Source organism: Sus scrofa, chromosome 9 (assembly GCF_000003025.6).
Source record: "Sus scrofa isolate TJ Tabasco breed Duroc chromosome 9, Sscrofa11.1, whole genome shotgun sequence".
NCBI classification, from domain to species: Eukaryota; Metazoa; Chordata; class Mammalia; order Artiodactyla; family Suidae; genus Sus; species Sus scrofa.
The window spans coordinates 31,589,789-31,612,926 of NC_010451.4; the positions used below are offsets into that span (position 1 = coordinate 31,589,789).

The window sequence follows — 23,138 nt, forward strand, 5'->3', positions numbered from 1 at the left end:
TTCAAAAAGCACAACCTCCACTTCAGTGTTATATCTGTATGAGATGATGAATGTTCACTAAACTTACTGTGGTAATCACTTCATGATGTGTGCAAATCAAATCATTATACTGTAAACCCTAAACTTATACTGTGTGGTAAGCCAATTATTTGTCAATAAAACTGTAAGAAAAAGAAGAGTTGAATTATATTGGATTTTTATCACATATAAGATCAGAGAATGAGCATCTATTCAAATAAAAAATCCAAGTAGGCAACAGTCCATAGTAGCAGTGCCCCATTATCTCCCAAATCAGCTACTACCACTCTTTCTTTCTTACATCTTATGAAGAAATTTCAATTGACACAGAGTTCCCATCGTGGCTCAGTGGTTAACGAATCTGACTAGGAACTATGAGGTTGAGGGTTCAATCCCTGGCCTCGCTCAGTGGGTTAGGGATCCGGCATTGCTGTGAGCTGTGGTGTAGGTTGCAGACGTGGCTCAAATCCTGCATTGCTGTGGCTCTGGTGTAGTCCAGCGGCTACAGCTCAGATTCGACCCCTAGCCTAGGAATCTCCATATGTTATGGGAGTGGCCCAAGAAATGGCAAAAAGACAAAAAAAAAAAAATTCAATTGACAAATATTAGAAATCATCTTCCAAGCTAATCTTGGAAGAGAGTGGCCAGCTGTTTTTCCACTGAAGTTTATCAGTAAAACCAACACTTCTTTGCACATACCGATTCTTAAGCAAAAAGAACACCAGATAGATTCTTGTTGAAACCATTATTCTGGTGACAGTTAGCTAGGACAAATAAAAATCAATAAAGGAAGGTTGAATAGACAAATGAGTTATAGCCCATATAATGGCAATTGCCAGAGCATAGTGAGAAGGGTGGGAAAACATCACCTTGCTAAAAGGAGGAACTGCATGAGTTCTCACTGGGTATAGCTGAATGACTGTTGCACTGCTTGCTCTTAATGGAAATATCTTCATTTGACTAAGGCAAAAGTATTTTAGACATTAATGATTAAATAATATTCAGCAAACTGTAGTCAATTGCTTTATTAATTATTGCATTTAATAATGTATACAAAATAATTTAAAAAAACAAACAAGAAAGGAATCAGAATGGTAAACAATTTCTAATTCCATACTCTTATCAGTGGACAATTAGTGGGCTTCTGAACACTTTACTTAATTGAATCAATGGAGAAACATGGACCACAAATGATTATAACCTAACTTATTGCTTGTTTCAAACTTTTTAATGGGAGACAATTCATTACTGAAAAGTAAGCGTTGTTTTTCAGAGCTCCCATTTCAATGTAAAGCATGGGCTTAATTTGTTCTGAGCTGTGTTTCTTTAAAATTAAAAGGCATGAATCATTTTTTTATATTCCACAATGAATCTACCAAACACATCCAACTGGGTAAGATGGAAGAAAGAATGGTGTGTTTCAAAATCCCTGGAATTAACAGAAATTTAGGAAAAGTTATCATAAATCATACTCTCAAATTAGCTAGTTTCTCTTTATGACCATCCCTATTTTGAGTGCTTTTAATGTGCATGCCTATTGATTTATATTTCACCAAAATGCGACTAATAAAACTACAAGACTACTCTGAACATTTTAGCACCGAGAAATACAAACCTATGTATCTCATAAGGTGTGAGCCTTTTAAAAGATTGATGCTTTTATTCCTCCCAGCTCTGGGATTGTTCTGATCAAAACAAGAAAAGGGAGGAGAAGGAACAGGGGAATAAATGGCAGCCACTTACGGAGCCGTGAAAGAATTATGCTATTAGTGATAACTCATAATTTGAATAACACTTCTTAAAATGAAACGTGCTTTCACTTTTATTATCTTATTTTGTATCTCACAAGTGAGTAAAGCAGGCTTATTATTCTTCCCATTATAAAGAGACAACTTTGGAGAGATTCAATGACATGCTGATTAAGAGAGAAATCAGGACTCAACTGCATTCATCCAGTCCAGTATCTTTTTCTACCACACCCTGCAGCCCCATCCCCTGTAGCCCCTTTTAGAACAAATTCCATTTTGGGTAAATGGTAAAAGCTTGGTAGCAACTTGAACTACACTTGGCACTCTGATAAATGACCCAGGACTTAATTGGGATGCTTGCCAAGAAATAGAGTTAGTGCCATGCATTTCCAATAGCTCTAAACAGCAGATGAATTGCACATCAATTTATTTAAATAGCAAGGCCGTGGAGTCTTTTCATGGCCATTACCAGGTGCGGATTGATGCCTGCTAGCAGAGATTTCCCACTGTGAAGCCCTTTAGTCACTCCACGCAGCTTCCCTACTCTATTATGCCTGTTAAATGAATCAATCTTACCTTAATATCATTCTTAAATATTTAATGTTGAGTTACAATGCCGCCTTTTAAAATCACTTGGTAAAATAAAAGCAAAAATTGTTCAGCAGGAGGCACCCCACCTCCGCAGCCTCTACTCTTCCACATGATTACTTACTGGGGTGAGCTGTTTGCCCCAGGGGTAGGCCAATTAAAAGGATTTATTTGCTAGTGTAACAATCTAGGCAGCAGCAAAAGGAACTACAGTTACAAAAAAGAGTAAGCAATGTAAGGCTTACTTTGCTGGTTGAATCCATACTTGTCGTAATGCAGAGCTTGACCCAGAAAATCACTTCCAACATCTGATCCGTGTGTGCTCACTCCTTGGTAGGAGTTACACTGGCTCTTTGGGGAAAGGGGAGACTTTCCTTGCTGAAAAGAACATCAGTCCTGCTTCAGATGTTGCTTCATATACAAATGTTGAAATTTTTGGGTTTGTAGACAACCAGTGCCCTCAAGCCAAAGAGCGTAAATCAACTTTGCTGTTTCCGAGAGTTGCTAGGTGATTTCACATCAGGATATGAAGCTCCATGTTAACTCCTCTTGCTTTAGATCTGATATTTGAATATATACATTTCAAAGATTTTCACCTGTGTTCATTTGCTGCTGAGATGGAAGAGGACTGTCCTAGTTCACGACCTGGCCCATTTCTTTCCGCTCTTCTTTCTCATTGTTCTCATTTCCTTGCCCTTCCTCTTGCTTATGTACTAACATATAGAAGAAGCCCAGATATAAAATATAAGGTTTTCAGTTTTGTGGTTAACTGAAGCTCTGTTCTGTAGAAGTGATAGATAGTTTATTTTTTTAAACTTTTTTCCTATGCTTCATATTAACTTAAGAATTCCAAAAGAATCAAGAAACTTTTGGTTAATGAAAATACAAAAACTCAGTTCTATTCCAAAAAAAAGAAAAAAGATATTATTGAAATAAAATGATCCAAAGATTAAAATTCACACCCTCTAGCATTAGTAGTAAATTGGATACCTTTAAAATCTACATATATTAAAATTTAATGATGCTAATATTGAGGATGTTATCAGAGAAGAGAGTGTTATAAAATATTTGGCAAAGTATGTTTAACTGAAATCTAGTTTACAGCCCTGGCTCAGTTGTTAATAACCTGACTCAACAACTTGAAAATGAGGGGTTAAACCAGACCCCTGCTACTCCTAGTGAGGTCAGCCTGGATCCTACTAGAAATGCCAAACTTCAAACCTCGGGCCTCACCCAGAATCGCTGCGCCAGAATCTGCATGTTAACAAGATCTATGGGTGATTTACATGGCTAGAAGTTACTGAGCTTCAAAGCTCTGTTCTAAGTCTAAAATTCTGCTGTTTTTTCTCATTTTAAATCAAGATCTTAACCCTCTTCACTGACCTTTCCAAAACTAATTTCTTGTCCCTTTGAGAGAATACCCTTGAAATGCTGAAATCTGACTCTAAAGAACCTGTGTGGACGTAGGCAGATTAAAAGCCACCTGCTCTTTAAGAGGTGTTTGTTTGGGGCTGTTCAGATTCATGCAACTTCTGGTGGAATACTGCTTCCTTACAGCTTCCCATCCAACAGAGCGGCTTTAGACTTGGAGACATGAAGACAGCATAGTGCTACTTTCTGTGCCAGCTGCTAACGTAAGGGAAGACATGCCCTGTGTGGGTGCAGCCCATGCAGGGCTCTGAGACCAGACAACGAAAACTCTCTCTGTTCTCCTTGCGCCTTGTGTGGTCCACAAAGAGAACGGTATTCTCCTGATACCCAGAGAAGACTAAGGAAGAATCATTCCTCAACTACACTAGTTCAAGATGTCATTTCAAATACCTTTCGATAAACCAGGGTGGCAAAACTCAAGGGAAAAAAAGAGAAAGGAAGTTCAGAAACTCACACACAGAAAAAGATTGCAGATTTACTACCCAGAAGTATTATTAAGAAACATAACAGGGACAATGAAATCAAATCTCAAGTTCAAGATGGAATTACTTAGATCGATGTGATGGGAAGGTCAACATGACTTTCCAGAGAGTGACATGTAGGAAAACAGGCAATTTTTAAAAGTATGATGATTTAGAAGTGGATTTTTTTTCTTAGAAATTATTTTTATACATTCTAACTCCAAGTTTAAGAATTCATCCAAAAAGAATGTGTTGAAATGCCTAGTAGGATAATTTCAACTTGTTTTTGCTCCCTTTTTAGGTAGACTTTGTTCCACTTGCTTATTCGGATATTGTGTGAGCAGTTTCTTCCGTTGTTTTGATATAATTCAATGTTCCTCTCTCTTCAGAACTTGCCAGTGCAAAGCACGCTTTTTGTCTTTGCTGTCTTTCTAATTTGAATATTGTGGCTTTATTCTGATTTCTAGTGAAGCTCTTGATTATGATTCCAGTAATGTATAACCCCTTACATTTCACTGGGACTCATTTTGTGTACCCTCAGTTTGGAAGTATCTAGATATCTGTAACCAGAGAGTAGTTCTTCACTGTGTGAAAAACAGATAAAAAATAATTACCTAATTCTTTCTCTCCATTCTCAGATGGCACAGAACTCTTAAACTGTGTTCATAGGTTCATGCCAAAAGCCTGCACTGAAATGGCTTTCCATTGCCCAGAAATCTGTATTTGTGTTTTGCAAAGATCAGGAAGTACTTTCTGAAACAGGATCTTAAATCGATAATCTAACATATCACAAACCAAAAAATTATTGTTAGTCACATTGTGAATATTTTTTGTCTTTTTAAGGCTGCTCTCAGTATGTGGAGGTTCCCGGGCTAGGGGTCAAATTGGATCTATAGCTGCCCTCCTACTCCATAGTCACAGCAACACCAGATCCGAGCCATGTCTGCCTCCTACACCACAGCTCATGGCAATGCCAGATCCTTAACCCACTGAGGAAAGCCAGGGATCGAACCTACATCCTCATGGATACTAGTCAGACTTGTTTCCAATGAGCCATGGTGGGAACTCCACATTGTGAATATTTTAATGGATTTTTGGAATGAGAATATCTCAAAGCTGATGAGTTCCTTCTATTTGCAGATTCTCTGACTTTGAATTCACCCTCAAAAACAATAATAATAAATGAAATGTTATAGACATGAAAATTAAGGCTCAGTAATTAAGTAATTTTGTTAACCATAGAGGTTTAGGACCTTATCTGTCCTCTAGTCCAATTATCTATTTTTACACATATGAAAATAAATCCAGAGAGGTAAAGCTAATTTGGGCCACGTCATGCAAATAGTTTTTCATCTGTTTTGGTAGAGTGCCTTCTCTGGTTTCTGAACACTCTTATTCATGTTATCTGGACCTCTAGAATTTAATCACAAGGTAAAGTTTTGTGACACTTTTGTTTGTGAATTGTGGTGAGCAGACTCTAAAATGCCCCCAGCTTGTGACCCCCACTTTTTGGCATTCACACCCCTGTGTAATCCCCTCCTATTGAGTGAGAATGGGACCTGTGACTTGTTTCTAGCCAACAGAATACAGCAAAAATAAAGGAAAATCATTTTGTGATTTTGTTACATAAGGTCATAATTACTGTCTTGCTGGCAGACATTCTTTACTGATCTTCATGCTAGCTTTGATAAAATAAGCGTTGAGGAGGAAAAAAAGTTTTTTCACTCTATCTCCTAGGTTTTCCAGCTTGGGCTCTGTAAAGTAGACTGATAAAAGACAGATTAACAACAGAAAAAGCAAACAGAAGTTTATTAACACATGCATGCATCAAGCATGCACAGGGGAGTGCTCAGTGATGAGTAATTCGAGGGGGTGGTTAGAATTGAGGCTTATATAGCACCTTCACAAAGGAATAATGAATTTTTAGAGAAGTGACAAGACAAAGGGAAAGGAATTTTGGTTTCTAGGGCAGAAAACTGTGGAAAAGCAAATATGTGGATGCAGTAGTAGAAGATAAGGGCTGGTTAGTGTGGTCCATCATGTAGATTCCTTTGGTGCAGTCTCTAGACTGATAATGGTCTGTGTTGTCTTCATGATTAACTCCTGTTTTTTTCTGATAGAAAAAGGAGGAGAGACGCCTTTTCAAATTGATGCCCTGATTTCAGGCAAAGAGAGGGAGGCCAGTGATGTTTTCTTTTTTATGATTTTTCTCAATTGCCTTCAGTTCAAAAGAATCCTTGTGCCAAAGAGATATTTTTAGGGGAACAATTCTGCTCCTCTTCATCAGCCACCATATGGAGAGGTCCACACGGCAAGGACCAGAGAGAAACATCTTAACAACAGCCATAAAGAGATGAGTTCCTCAGTCTAACAGTTCACAAGGAACTGGATCCTGCTCACAAACACATGAACTTAGTATCAGATTCTTCCTCATTTGAGCCTCAGATGAGACCTCTGGTTGAGATCTTGACTGTGACTTCATGACAGACCTCCAAGCTGAGGAGAAAGGTAAGCCATGGGCAGATTCCTGAGCCACAGGCTGTGAATAATAAATGTGTTTCTGTGTTAAGATGCTGAATCTGTGGTAATATGATAGATAACTGGTTTATTATTATTAATTTTTATCCACTAAAATAATTTGTTCAGAAAGACAGTACTGCATAGTATAATTCTAAATCTAAACATGAGATTAGAATAATTAGATTCAAACCTTAGACGCACCACTCTTTAAAGCACTCTATTACATTATAAGCTCCTTAAGGGTAAACCTCTATATTATACTTCTTTGATTCCCGAGTACTTAGCAATGTGCTTTCTCAGCACACAGCAACTACTAAAGAAATTTTTAACAAAGTAATTTTCTTTTCAACCAGAGTAATGTGAATGAATACCCTTGGATTGCTTTACAGATTACATTAAATTAAAAGGAACTCACATTTAATATAGTAGAGAAAATGAATATCTCTCAATAAATTAAAAGAGGAGTTATTTAAATTATTGCACATCCAGAGGAGGGATCAAATGGCACAACAGGAAAACCCTGAGTTCACCTCTTTCAAAGAACACATCAAAACTACAGCTACATAGAGAGAAACTCTCACTGAGAACTACCTGAAGACTAGTAAAATGGCTCTTCTAAAACCCAGGCTGTAAAAGCAATGACACAGAGTCTGGGAGGAAGTGAGGAGAAGCAAACAAATCAGACCTGTACCCCTAGTATGTGACCCAGGAGAGGAAAGGTATATCACAGGCTCAGGGATCCTCCCTAAGGAACTAGGGTTTGAGCCCCAAATTAGTCACCCAAGCCCTGGTGCCTGAAACTAAGAAAACAAGCCCCCTTAGCAGGCTTGAAAAGCCAATGGGGGTTACCAGAGGGCTATAAGAAACCAAGACTCCACTCTTAAATAGTATGACACAGACTTGTTGCCCCTAGACCCAGTGCAGGGGAAGCATATTGGGAACTGCCTGGAGCTCTGACTGGCCTTTTAGGACCACCCCAGCCTGCATCAGGTGCCTACCCTAGAACCTCCTACTCTAGCACTGCTCCTACTAAGGTAGAAACCACCATTGCCAATGTGTATGCATACATTGAGGAAGGACCAGGACCACATCAGACTTGGCTCTGCCTCTAACCAGTGCAGAGACAACATTGTCATTTTGAGCACTCAAGCACCAGGGAAATAACTGAACCAAGTCAGGGCCTGCCGCTACTTATAAGCTAAAGTTGAGCCACAGAGCAGCTCAGAAGTGTACCTCCAATCCCAAGGGCCATGGCTATACTGCCAATCAAGGTAAAAACTTCCATCATGGCTGGAAGAAGCTCCTGCTTTAGCCCCTCAGCTCCTGCCCTCCTCCTCAATAAGGCATTGACTTCCATTGAGCCTAGGAGAAGCCCTGGCTCACACCTGGGTGTGTGTCTAGCCCCTCAGTCTCCAGCCCTACCCCCAACCAAGGCAGTGGCCACCAACACACCCCAGGAAAAGATGCAGCTCACGCTCAATTCTCGATCCAGTTTTCCTACCAAAGCCACCAGGCGCACATAGTTTGTATAGGGATGCACCCACACAAGCACATGCCTTCAAGATCACAACAGATAAATTGTTTTGATAAAATTCATAGAGCAAACAGAGAAAGTTAAAAAAAAGAGAGAGAAGACAGAGGAATACATTTCAAACAAAAGAGCAAGATTAAAAGAAATATTGAAACAGAGATAAGTAATTTACCTGATAAAGAGTTCAAAGAAATCACAGTAACAAAAATTCTAATTAAACTTAGGAAAAGAATAAAGGAACGCAGTGAGAACTTCAACAAAACACTAGAAAATATTTGTAAAGAATCCAATCAGAGCTGAAGAACACAATACCAAAAAGAAAAACACACTAAAAGGAATTAATATCAGATTGGGTGATACAGAGAATACATAAGTGATCTGGGAAAAAAAAAAAAAAACAGTGGAAATCACCCAATGTAGGCAAAAAAAAAAAAAAAAAAAAAATTTAAATGCTCATAGTTTAAGGCAAATCTGGGTCAAGATCAAGCATACCAACATTCACATTATAGGAGCCTCTAAAGGAGAAGAGAAATAAAAAAGGCATAAAATATATTTGATACAATTGTGTCTGAAAACTGCCTTAACCTTAGGGAGGAAACGGATACTTAGTCCAGGAATTATAGAGTCCCAAACAGGATGAACCCACAAAGACTCATACCAATACATATTATAATTAAAATGGCAAGTTTAGAAATAAAGAGAGAATTGTAAAGGCAGGAGAGAAAAAAAAATCATATACAAGGCATCCCCCATACATCTAACTGCTGAGTTTTCAGCAGAAATATTGCAGGCCAGAATATAATGCCACAATATATTTAAAGCAATGAAAGAAAAAAACCACAACTTAGAATACTCTACCAAGCAAGTTTATCATTCAGAATTGAAGAAGAAATAAAAAGTTTCCCAGACAAGCAAAAACTAAAAGTGTTCATCATCACTAAACTGAAATTTCAACAAATGTTCAAGGATTCTCTTTAAGTGAAAAAGAAAAGTCTAAATGAAGAAATAAGAAATAGGATTTCCCATCATGGCTCAGTGGTTAACGAACCCAACTACTAACCATGAGGTTGTGGGTTTGATCCCTGGCCCCGCTCAGTGGGTTAAGGAACTGGCATTGCCATGAGCTGTGGTGTAGGTCACAGATGCAGTTCAGATCTGGCATTGCTGTGGCTCTGGTGTAGGCCGGTGGCTACAGCTCTGATTAGACCCCTAGTCTGGGAACCTCCATATGCCATGGCTGCAGCCCTAAAAAGACAAAAGAGAAAAAAAAATTTTTTTTAAAGAAAGGAGAAACAGTAGGAAGGGAAAATGCTCACTGTTAAAGGTAAATATATAGAAAAAGGTAGTATGTAAACTATTTAAAGAGAAAAAATCAAAAAGATAATTGAAAATAAGATCTAGTTCTTTAAAATAAATAAATAAATAATTTTTAAAAGAAAGAGAGTAGCCAAAGGGGAAAAAAAATTAGAAATGAGATAGAAGTCACAATGGATATAATAAAAATATAATCATAAGAGAATACTACTAACAGATCCAAGCCAACAAACAGGAGAACCTAAAAGAAATGGATAAAGTCTTAGAAACATATAGTTTTCCATGGTTGAATCAAAAAGATAATCTGAACAGACTGATTATAGGCATTGAAATTGAATTGATATTTAAAAATCTACCCCCCAAAGAAGTCCAAGACCAAACTACTTCACAGGGTAATTCTACCAAACTTTTAAAGAAGAGTTAATACCTATCCTTCTTAAACTACTCCAAAATACTGAAGAGGAGAGAGAATTCTCCCAAACTCTTTCTAAGAGCTACTACTATTACCCTAATATCAAAACCAGATAAAGACATGACAAAAAAGAAAATTACAGTACAATATACCTGATAAACATGAATGCAAAAATCCTCAATAAAATGTTAACAAATAGAATTCAACAGTATGTAAATAGAATCATATACCATAATTGAGTGGATTTTTTTCCAGTGATGCAAGAATTGTTCAATATCTTCCAAACAATCAATATGATACACCACATTAACTAAATGAAAGATAAAAATCATATGATCATCTCAATAGCTACAGAAAAATCATTTGACAAAATTGAACATTCATTTATGATAAAAACTCTCAGCGAAGTGGGTCTATAGGGAATATATCTCTATATAATAAAGGCTATTTATAACAAACCCACCACAAATATCATACTCAATGATGAAAAGCTGAAAACTTTTCCTCTGAGATTAGGAACAAGACAAGGACTCACATTCTCACCATTTCTTTTTAACCTAACATTGGAATTTCTAGCCACGGCAATCAGACAAGAAAGAAATAAAAACATCCAAAGTGAAAGAAGTAAAACTTCACTAATTTCAGATGATATAATATTATATACGGAAAACCCTATGGATTTCCTATTGTGACTTAGCAGTTAAGAACCTGACTAGTATCCGTGAGGATGTGGGTTTGATCCCTGGCCTCACTCAGTGGGTTAAGGTATCAAACTCGCATCTTCATGTATATTGGTCAGATTATAAGTAATAGCAAACATTTGTCTATCTCTAAATTATTTCACTTAGTATAGTAATCTCTAGGTCCATCCATATTGCTGCAAATGACATTATTTCATTCTTTTCTATGGCTGAGTAATATTCCATTGTGTATGTATGCAACATCTTCTTCATCCATTCATCTGTCTGTGGATATTTAGGTTGCTTTCATGTCTTGGTTATTGTAAATAGAGCTGCAATGAACATTGGGATGCATGTATCTTTTTGAACTAGAGTTTTTGTGTTTTAGAGCTATATGCCCAGGAGTGGGATTGCTGGATCATATGTAATTGTATTTTTAGCTTTTTAAGGAACCTATACACTGTTCTCCATAGTGGCTGCATAAATTTACATTACCACCAACAGTATAGGAAGGTCTTATTTTCTCCACATCCACTCCAGTATCTATTATTTGCAGAGTTTTTGATGATGGTCATTCTGACTAGTGTGAGGTGATACCTCATAGCAGTTTTGATTTATGTTTCTCTAATAATTAGTGATGCTGAGCATCTTTTCAATTTGCCTATTGGCCATGTATATGTCTTTTTCAAAATATGGTCTGCCCATTATTTGATTGGGTTGTTTGTTGTTTTGATATTGAGCTATGTGAGCTGTTTGTACATTTTCTAAATCAATCCTTTGTTCATCGTATCATTTGCAAATATTTTTTTTCCAAGACAGTAAGTTGTTTTTTCATTTATTTATGGTTTCCTTTGCTGGACAAAAGCTTCTAAGTTTAATTAGGTCCTATTCGTTTACTGCTTTCATTTCCATTATTCTAGGGATAGACTTAAAATTTTGCTACAATTTATGTCAAAGATTGTTCTGCCTGTTTTTCTCTAGGAGGTTTATAATATCATCTTATATTTAAATCTTTAATCCATTTTGAGTTTTTCTATATAGTGTTAGATAATATTCTAATTTCATTCTTTTACATTTAGCTGTCCAGTTTTCCCAGCACCACCTGCTGAAGAGACTATCTTTTCTCCATTGTAAATTTATGCCTTCTTTGTCAAAGATTAATTGTAGGTGTGTGGATTTATTTCTGGGCTCTCTATTCTATTCCATTGATCCATGTACCTGGTTTTATGCCAATACCACACTGTTTTGATTACTGTAGCTTTGTAGTATTATCTGAAGTCTGGGAGGGTTATGCCACCAGCTTTGTTCTTTTTCTTCAGGATTGCTTTAGAAATTCTGGATCTTTTATGGTTCCATATAAATTTTAGAATTATTTGTTCTAGTTCTTTGAAAAATGTCATGGATAATTTGATAGGGATCACATTAAATCTGTAGATTGCTTTAGGTAGTTGGGCTATTTTAACTATATTAATTCTTCCAATCCAAATGCATGGGATACCTTTCCATTTCCTTGAATCATCTTCAATTTCCTTTATCAATGTTTTATAGTTCTCAACTTAAGTCTTTCACATCTTTGGTCAGGTTAATTCCTAGATGTTTATTTTGAGATTTTTAAAAGTTTTTTTTTTTTTTTTTTTTTTACTTTTTGATATTTCATTGCTATTGTAAAGTAATACAATAGATTTCTGTATGTTAATCTTGTATCCTGCTACCTTGCTGATGCAATTTTTTAAAAATCAGTAAAAATTAAATTTTAAAAACACAATGCTTAGTCCTCTTCTCAGTTGTTTCCTTTCAGTCCCTTTCAAATGGTATAATATGGAATAATAGCAGTTTTCCACCTACTTTGCATGTAATGAACTCTTAGAAAGAAGTGAGAAGGAAGTATAATATATTGCAGGGTAGGAGATGTAAACATGAAAAATATTACAAGAGTTTTTTCTGTTTGTTTTTACATTTGTGTGCCATATTTAACTGTATACATTTTTTTAGAAAATGTTTGAAAATTGAGAAATAGTTGAAATAAATGGTTTATAATAGCTGTTTTAAATATGGTGTGATTCTATGCCTCCTGGTTAAGTATAGCACATACAGCTCTTGTTTAAAAGTTGCATGCTGTTGGCTTTACCCAGTGGAAGTTAGCTAGGAACAAAGCAAAATCTGACTGTGAAATGACTGAAATCTTACCATTTCTAAAAAACACACACACACATTTCTCTTGATTGAATATTAACAATTTTGACTTCACCACTATAACATCAAATGCATTTCAGTGGATTTTCCATAGTGAGCTATAAGACATCAAATTGTTCACATGACGCTTTGAATAATAAACCCAGAGCTGGGCTAGAAGATCTAAAATTTCCAGCTGTGACATTCTGTACTTTCGTAATTCCACAATTATGCCTTTGTGGTGATGACTTCATGATGTAGATCATGATTCCCCATAGGTAATCCTGTACTTTTGGCATACACAACTCCCAGCCTCCAAGTTATCATAGCTAATATTCCCCAGTCCATAGTACTCCCTACTAACATCCTATACACTTATCTGTGTTATGTGATTACATAGAGGAATGAAGTGTGGGGATTATCATATTATCAGAAAACTCTAGACTTCTTTCTATGGAAATCATTTTCTTGATAGCAGTAGCATAAAACAACATGTTTTATGCCACAATCAATTCAAATACCACCATAAATGAGCCAACTCAACGATATATAAATATAAATATGAAATGTAAAATCCCCAAGACAGCTTTTAAAAGTAAAAACAGTAAAATAGATTTTTCACTTATCTTTGGAAGAGTAGAAAGGCATGGCAGAACAAATCTGAGAGTAGTATTTCATTAGCACAAACTGGGTACATATGAATTGAATCTAATAAATGAGTTGAAGTAGCTCTTTAAAGCTACTGCCACTAGAAAAATGAAGCTATTTTTTTAAGTCTCCAGCTAGAATTTTGGAATGAAAAAATCATTATTTCAACAAGATATTTATAGCTAAACAAATAATTAAATGTGGCAAAGAGAACAGATCTAAGTTAATACCATTTCTGATTTATATGTTCAGTTAGGTTGAAATGCCAGAAAAGATACTCTTAAATTTTAGACACAGAATGATTTCATTTGAAAATATGACTTATATGCAAGTAAATCATAAGTATAGCTTGGTGACTCTTTTGTCTGTGAACTGTGATGAGCCACCTTTAAAATGGCCCCCAGTAATCCCTTCCTCTGGGACTTTGCCTTTGTATAATCCTTTCCCCTCAACTGTGAGTGGGGCCTGGGACTTGTTTCAGAAGCATCCCTTCATGATTCTGTTATGTGAGATTCAAATTTCAGTCCAGTTAAAGCAAACTAGAAAATATGAAAATGTATGTGTCATTCACATATGCCTCACATGCAGGAAATCATCAGCTCTTGTGGTAAAATAAATGTCTTTAGAAATATTTAGGTTATTATTATAATTAGTATTCTACTTTGCACAATAATTTTTTATTACTTTAGAGAGTTAAAGCAGGTTAACTGGTGGGAGAGGGAGTGGTATGGATGAGGAGTTTGGGGTTGGTAGATGCAAACTACCACATTTAGAAGACATAAGCAATGAGGTCCTACTGTACAGCACAGGGAAATAGATCCAATCTCCTGGGATAGACCATGATAGAAATAGCATAAGAAAAGGAATGTGTGTCTGTGTGTGTGTGTCATATATATATGACTGGGTCATCTTTCTGTATGGGAGAAATTGGCACAACACTGTAAATTAACTATAATTTTTTAAATGTTTTTTAAAAAATGGGTTGAGGTCAGAACTGTTGTCAGGATAACACCGTGGCAATATCTATAAAAGAGTATTATTAAAATACATTTTGGTGTTAATGTAAAAAATCAAAATAGAGGTAGACCTTTAAGCTCACAAACATGGTGAAATGTCCCCCATTTTTAAGATTTTATATGAGGAAATATTAAAATTAGTTTTATGGGTCCAAAGCAATAGAGAAATATTATGTCTTGTTAGAGTCTCATTTTTGTATAATTCCCTGAAACAACACCATCTGCCAAGGTCTGTCCTTGAAGATGGTATCATAGCCCAAGGAATAAACTAGCTTCATCTGGTATTTTTTTTTCCAGTGGACTTTAGCAAAAGTCGTAATAATATTTTCACCTGTAAGCTATATTTATTTTAAAATAGATGTCAGATGCTTGAATTGTTAGATAATTAGATTTTAAACTGTAATGAAGCAACTGGTAGTTTTATGAGTGGGACTGAAAGTGACATGGAGATTGTCTGGTGACCTGGCATACTAGGAATTTATGAGCCTGCTTTGTGGAGGATATCTGAGTTTTCCTTGCTCAACCTACTGTTGTGTTTCTATAAGCCAGTATCATACAGGGAGATACGAATTTTGCACGTTTAAACCGCTGACTCTTAAAAGTTAAACAGTAATAAGAAGCTCTTAAATACTGGGATCATGGAATAATGGAACTGAAGAGGACTTTGGAGATTAATGAATTTGACTTCTTCACTTTACAAATGAATCAACTTAGAAATTTAATGATTGCAACATGTGATTATTTCTACTTTAGTGAAAAATAGGATCAGAGAAGTTAAGTGCTCTCTTCAAGGTTGCAAAGCTTGTGCATCAGGAAGCTACAACTTCAGCTCAAATCTGTCTGACTCTAAAACATTCTCTGCTCATGATGCTATTCTGTCTTTCATCAGAATCATCAGAAGCAAGAATCTGACCTATAGGAATGGAAAAACAGAGAGCTCTTTAGAAAAGAGACAAAACAAACCCTGAAATAGAATAAGATGGACTTTCACAAAGCAGGTAGAGAAAGGCTTTGTCAAAGTGTAATTTTCAAAATGTTAAAAATACAGCTTTGTTCAAAGATATGGCTACCATGTGTTGAAGATTTAACTCATTAGTGATGGAACCAGCAGGATGGTAAAACTGGTTCCAAGAACATTAGCAGAACAGGGGTTTTTATAGCCAGTCAGGAAAGTAATGATGAAGCACACTAGATAAAATTAGATTTTTAAAAACTGGTTGATATCTATAACACAATAAAACTATGTCATGGTTTATTTTTTTTCCTACTAAAGAATGCAATTAGTTTCTACTAGTAAACATCATTTGTAATTTATCGGTCATCTAACTACATGGAATTCAGGCCCTAATCAATGGTTGTTTTTGAGCTGTTCTACATCCCAGACAAATAGAAGTGCCTTGATGTCCTTTGAAAAATGATCAAATATTGACCACATAGAAAATCTGGAAGATTATGATGAGATATGGAAATATTTCTCTGAATTTTTTTATATTTCCTCTTCTTGAAAATAGAGTTTTTATGAAATGAACCATCTTGGATATTGGCTGAAAAATTATGAATTATTGTATGAACACATAAAATTGATAATTTACAGTATTAGTGATAACCAGTATTACTTCTGGTTACTTTTTTTCTCTAAAGAATTAGATTTTTTTCTCTAAAGAATTAGATAATTGTTTTGTAAGCCTAACGGAGAACACTCCCAAGTGATATTGAAATGACATGTAGGCATCCTTTTGCCTTGTCTCCAAGTTTTGATACTTTTTCTTAGTGGCCTTCTTTGCCCAGGGATGAAAGATTGGGCAGACTATCTATGAACCAGAAAGAACAGTTTGGACGCCAAAGGCAGAGAAAAGTATAAGTATTTGGAGAAAGCCCAACAGTTAATCAGAGTTTAAAAGAATGCCAACTCCTTGTTCTTAGGTCAGAAATATCTTGGTTCAGTTTTTCTTTCCACACATTGCAAAAAAAATAAATAAATAAATAAAAATTGAAGCCGAAAAAAGCCTGAACCAATCAAGCCAACCAGTTACTACCTTTTATTCAAAAATAACATAACTGATCCAATTATGTCAACATACACACTACACAGCCAGCCCCCTCAGGAAGGCATAATTCAGTAAAAAGCAGTTCTATAGGAAATCAAGAATAAAGTCCAGGAACCTATTTTTTGATGGAATGGTAATCCATGGAAAAATGCTGTTTCTACATAAACGGATATACAGCATACTCTTCCTCAAAGTATAGCTAACTGGCAACCATAATTTTTAAGGTTCTACTGCTTGACTAGCAGTTGAGGGAGAGTGACTTTTTGATGCCGGTTATATAGAGAACAAAATATACTAATAATGAACCATACTGAGGATGGAGTTGACTCCTCATAAAACCTGTGCAGCTAAACAAGAATATGGACATCAATTAGGAGAAGATCATGCTACCTCTTCCTGGAGATGATGCACAGAAGCAGCCTGAGGCAGGGCTGTAAATCCCCTCTAAAAGTAATGTTGTGTAAAATGGAATGCAGTCAATTGGACACCAACACCTGGTAAAAAGGAATTCTGGGCATCTCAGTCCTGTTCTGAGGGCAAATGGCTTGGTTTCTATCTTGCTTCAAAGTCTGTTCTTCTACTTAACAGTCTCTGAGCTTTTGACTTTGACTCTGATTCCTAAGTGAGACCCTTGGATCTGCTGTCAGATGTGACTTGCATGATTTAAAATCATAAAGCTTGATGGAATGAAAAGCAATCTTTTTCCTTTACTTCGACTGAGATGAGATTTCCTTTACTTCAGCTGAGACAAGGTTTCAAATGCAGCATAAACTATGAAGTAAAAGAAAATTCACAAAACCATACCAAAGAATATGTATAAAGGTAGTCAATTTCTGACATAGCTTTAAATCAGCTACAAATAATATTGTTCATAGAAATTAAAATTCCTTATCCTTTTTTTATGTTTATCTGGGGAACCCTGTCTAGAAAAATAAAACAAATCACTTTTTCTCCATTCTTACAGTATTTCTCCCTTCCACACTTACCTTTTTTACTTCATATTCCTTTTCCTTAGCATGGGGTGTCACAGAGGTCCCAGTAACCAATTATCTTTCTTCCCTCCATTTCGGAGTTAATTGTTCAAAGGAAGTCATTAGATTGATTATTCCCATTGTTGTCCAAACTGCATCTTAAAGGAAAAACAGAAATAAATTCACCTCCATAGACATGTAACTGTCTATTCAACTGCTCTTCCAAAACTAACATGACTCTCTATACTACCAGGGGAATTGAGCCCAATAATAGTAATTGTTTCTGAAAAGCGGTCTGGCAGTCAGAAGTCTCTTTTAGCTTCTCAATGACTCTTTATTGTCTATGAAGGTGCTCTTCTCTCAACCAGGAACGATGAATACCTATTTCTAAAACTACACAAAATAATGGCTAAGGAGTTTGAAGAACTGAGATCACTGATCAAGTTCCATTAGTGCCCTAGTAAACTCTGAACATTGATTGGCAGTAAATACAGTAGCAAGCTCAAAACTTGATAGACTAGGACACAGACCAACCATAGGCATTCATACAGGAACTGAATTTGAGGACAATACAACGCAGTATAATTTGAGTGACAAATTTAGGCTCCCAGCTTGTACACTCAATGTTAAAAAAAAAAAAAAAATCCAGTCTCTCTTCCCTCTGGCATTTGTGTGTGTGTGTGTGTGTGTCTTAGAAGATGGACTTACCCTAGAGATTTAATGTATCCAATTTTCTTCTGCATATAAATATCAGTTTAATTCTAAATGATCTCCTTGTTTCCTTAACAAAATTAAGTGAGAAAAAATTAAGAAAAAATATGACAAATCATCTAAGAAAAGCTGATATGTCTACAAGATCTTCTTGAAGGGGCAATCACAGACTAATTTAAATTTTTAATTAAAATGTGCACTTTATCAGAAAGGAAGCAGAGGCTCCTGCTCTGTTCATGCTTCATTTAGAACATTTGCAAGATATAGAAAAGTTAAAAAAAAAATTGAGGGAACAATTAAATCTGTTTCTCATCTTCTTTCTTGCTGTACTGACTGATGCCTTGCTTCGTCCCTGGCCTTTTGTCTAGTCACTATTGACTCACAGTGGAGGTTTTACCAGCTGGAGTCCTGAGAGAGTTTCTAATCCAGGATTACTATTGTTTCTTTTTTTTTTCCTCCCACACAACATCCTTAGAGAGTTCTAGACCACATACTCTTCTCTAAATCTTGCTCCTTTTGTTCTGAGTTTTTTAAAAGCTCTATCATTTATTCGTTTTATGAAATTACAGGCTCCTCAGTTTTCTAATAACTTTTCCTGCTCCAGCAAGCTCTAATTCTGTTTTAATAATGTCTCATTTCTTTGTAAGTTTCTGTCTCTCTTTCATGAAATTTCAGAGGAGGATTTGTTTTCATTTTGTTTTATCTTTAACTTCAACTTGCCCCACTGAGAGCAATGCCTTTTCTAGCTCTGAGAATCCACTTCCATTTTTCTTTTTCTTCCCCACAATCCCTGTGTTTATTGCTTATGATGTATTTTCTTGGAATCAAACACCAACAAGTGATTCCCTAGTTAAGTAAAAGGAATGTTTTATTGAAAGTGTCCTGATGTATCTCACAGAATTAAAGGAAGAACTGAATACTCAAGACTCAAGTCAGTTAAGGAACCAGGGCAACACAGCAGATTGAGTTTAGGGACCTTCTCTCATTTATTATGCTTCAGGTCAAATCGAGAAATAAGTCACTATGCAACTGAAAAAAAGTATACTGGGAGAAAACAGGCTAAAAATGGAATTTACATGATCCCAGTTTTGAAAAAAAAATAAGATATTGTGTTATCTTAGGTAGAAAATATACAAAAGATGATTTCCTTAATTATAACTGTCTACTCTTAAGTGCATATGTATTATTTATATAATTTTAGAAGTTGGAAAGTAAAACATGTCTCTATCATGGGATTATGAAGAGATGACTTCTTGGAACACCTCGTTCATCATAACAATCCACAGCGTTCATTAACACTGGCTGGAGATGACCCAGTGTTCTCCTAGACAGAGAGAAAAACTTCTTTTGCACACTCCTCAGCACGGGGTTGACTCTTTGCAGCTTTTGTTTGCATTGCCTGAAATTGGAATGAACTTCACTGGCCCTGGAAAAGCCCAATCTCTTTTCTCTGCCCTGCTCTCCTCTGCCGAAAGAACTGACTCCTGTAGTGCTCCATTTCGCTCTATTATTCCACTACCCTTTCCATGCAGTTCCCCTAGGAACTCCATTCTAGAAGACCCCATTCTTCCTCTGACAGTTTTGTTGGATCATGAAGACAGGGGGTGTTATTACCTTTTGTGGGACAGGAAAGGGAATTATGACTGTCTCCACGGAAAATAAAATTTTACAGTGGGTAGTACTGGTTAGAGAACAGCATAAAGAAGAAACAGCACTCGGTTTTGAATACAATTCAAACATGATGCCAGGGATTCTCAGTTCATGCTAAGAGAGAAATCAGGATGTAGACAGTATATACAAGATGTTTCCATTTGCAAAAATATATTCCTATTGCTATCTTTGATTAGGCCGCTCTAAATATTTTTTTTCATTTTTCTCATCAGTGTTCTCTGATTTTTTTTTTAATTTTCCTTAAATAAACATGTTATTTTAAACATTAAAAAGGTAAAAAGATAACTGCAGGTGGGTTACATATTGGCAGGCAGAGGTCACATGCACACAAACACCCTGCTGGACTTTCCCGATTATCCGGCCAAGATTTCAGAAATCATGCAGGTGAAACAGCAACATAGAGCAGAAACAGATGCAGCTGACCTTGGCCTGGCTCTTTCCTCATCCCCAAGTTCGCTACAGGGTAGGCAGCTGGCCTGCAGCATTTGCTGGCCAGATAGAATTCGAACAGAGCTGGGGGAAATTAAAAGAATTAAGTTCTCGCTCTGCCACTGCCACATTGGATGTGACTCTGATCATTAGTTTGGTCCTAGGACACGGTTCAGAAATCCATTTCCCCCAGTAACACTGAAACCAACAATTCCCTTAAGTTCATTGTGGTCATTTATAAATACAAAGACTATCTTTAAACATGCCATTACCCTAGTCAATCTAAGTGTCCCATTAACTTCAGAGTGCCTGCACAGCACTGTCCTAGATAAAATGGAGCGGGAGGCCAATGACTTTGCCATGTGCTCCTCTGTAAAACCTGCTCTTGCCTCAGTTTTTAGCGTGTGTGTTTGTTGGTTGGTTGGTCACACCTGAGGCATGCGGATGTTCCCGGGCCAGGGATCAAACCCATGCCACCAGAGCCACAACAGTGACAATGATGGACCCTTAACTTGCTAAACCACTAGGGAACTCCTTAATGGTTTTAGACTCCGGGTAATTTTCACCACCCCCGGTGAAAGCCCAGGATTCCCTTTTCTAGCGTGTTTCCAGACCCGAGTCTTCTTTCCAGGGTTTCATTCCCTTTGTGTTCTTCTACCCTTTCGCGAGACTCCAGCTGGATTTTCAAACTTCAGCCTGCCCCTGGAATACAGCAGTCCTTGTCTGACCCCACACACAGCTGATCACGGTTTGCTTTCACCTGAGGATAAGAGGATGGTAGTGATTGGCTGGAGAGGGAGGTGAACATACAGGAAAGGAATCTTGAACTGATTCATCGTGGTTCAAGAAACACCAGGAAAGCAATCATATACCTCAAAAGCAATGTTGCCAAAAGTGTGCTCCAACTTCTTGTTCTGGAAAAATTTGTGCAGTGGACACTGTGATTCCCTCTTAAGCAAAATAATGACCAAGTATTACCATCTGTCCGTGTGTATTCTAGTCAATATAGACCTATAATTCCTTCCAACATTTTGGAAATCTAAAAAGTAAAATCATACCTGGGAAAGTGAACTTGATAAACCGGCCATTAACTAACAACATCTATTTATGAATAACCTTGTTAGATAAACCGCTATCTTCACGGTGCTCGGAGGGTGCACCCTATATTGGGAAAGGCACAGCACCATCCATACAAGATGCATGGGGACAGGGCAAGAAATGAAGCCATGACTCTGCCATACGTTCACATAAAAGAGTTTGCTTTTCCTCATTTTTAAAACTTCCTTATGTACACGGAGTGACTGGCCAACGGGGACTTACTACATAGCACAGAGAACTCTACCCAATATTCTATGACAATCTATGTAGGAATGGAATCCGAAAGAGAATGGATGTGTGCGCGCATGTATACCTGAATCACTTCGTTGTTCAGTAGAAATCATCGCTATCTTGTAAACCACCATACTTGAATAAAACTTTAAAAAAGAAAAAAAAAATTCCTGTGGCTTCAGTAAATTTTACTACTAAACAGAAAGTCGCTGCTCTCTTTTTCTTTCTCTTTCCTAATGCAGCAAGATCTCCTCCCCACCCCCCTTTCACGTCTTCAAGTCTTCCTGATATTCTTCTAGAGTTCCCTGCACTTACAGCTGTTTTCCTTTTCTTTTCTTTTGTCTAGCTTCCTCCGTAGGTGGTCCCATTCTTTCTCTGGGCAGAACCAGTGTTCTTTACTGGATTCTGAAGGCACATCAAAAGGGTAGTGACCGACTAGAGGCGTGAAGCATGCTTGCTTCCTCTATCCAGAAAATAGCTTAATTTCATCAGCTGAGGTTAGAATTGAAGGTAAGCAGAGAATCACCACCTCAATAATGCACTTCCCCAAAACAATGCTACTGAAAATGTATTTATATGGGAAAAGCCAAGACACCAAGAGCAAGTATTGATCCTACCGCTTTTATAAAAAGAGATACTTTCACACTTCTCTAAGTGAAGAGACATAATGAATACATTGATTTCATTTTTATTATCTGCATTTTCTAATTTTTCTCAAATAAACATGTGTTGTGGATGGTTTTAAAATTTTAATGGTGAAATATTACCTCTGAAAGAGAGCAATTACATCTGGTTATGATAAGAATCATTACCAGCAAGTATTTATGAACCTCGAGGTTCTGGCATTACCTGCGTGCCTATGTGTTATGGTGGAGGGGTCTGGGAATTCCATGTCCTATGCTCCTCTAAACTTCCCTTTTCTCAGCGTTCAAATTTTCTAGGTCAGGTAAACTACCACCACAGTGAAACCCCAGACTTCTTTTTTCTATCTCTTTTCAACCTATAACAAACCCAAATTCTCTCTTCCTGGTTTCCTGTTTCCTCATGAATTTCCCTTAGCATTTCCGGGCAGATCCACTGTTATTTGTAAATATCTGTCTGTTCCTTTAGATGAGGCCCAGTGCTGTCTGCCTGATGTAAGGTTAGCACTATTGGATCCTAGGAAAAAAATAAGTGGAAGTGCCTGCTTTGCACTAGAAACAGAATTGTTCCCCCATTTTGTCTTCCAAGAAAAAAGCCTCAAGATGATTAAATTTGTTTACTGCAGGACATAAAGAAAAAACAGTACCACATTAGTAGATAATTCTAATTGGATGTCTCTGAAATACATTCAAAGTTCACTGATTAGAGAAAAAAGCAGGATGCAAACTGTACTCATCAAAAAAAGTGATTTCATATTTTGTAAAAAGAAATATTAACAATGCCATCTAACCTATGTGG

At 36.7% G+C, this 23,138-nt stretch overlaps 1 long non-coding RNA gene across 4 annotated transcripts in view; it reads right to left on the bottom strand.

Moving 5' to 3' along the window:
• The window catches only part of LOC106507825, a 58,944-nt gene that overhangs the window by 18,792 nt on the left and 17,014 nt on the right, over positions 1-23,138 (bottom strand). For 3 of the 4 annotated variants that reach the window (XR_002335604.1, XR_002335602.1, XR_002335603.1), the window contains exons 3-4: positions 18,267-18,339; positions 17,574-17,716 (exon numbers count right to left, since the gene is read on the bottom strand). This is a non-coding gene — a long non-coding RNA (uncharacterized LOC106507825). The remainder of the gene's footprint in view (positions 1-17,573; positions 17,717-18,266; positions 18,340-23,138) is intronic. The other variant, XR_001304115.2, reaches the window with a different exon arrangement.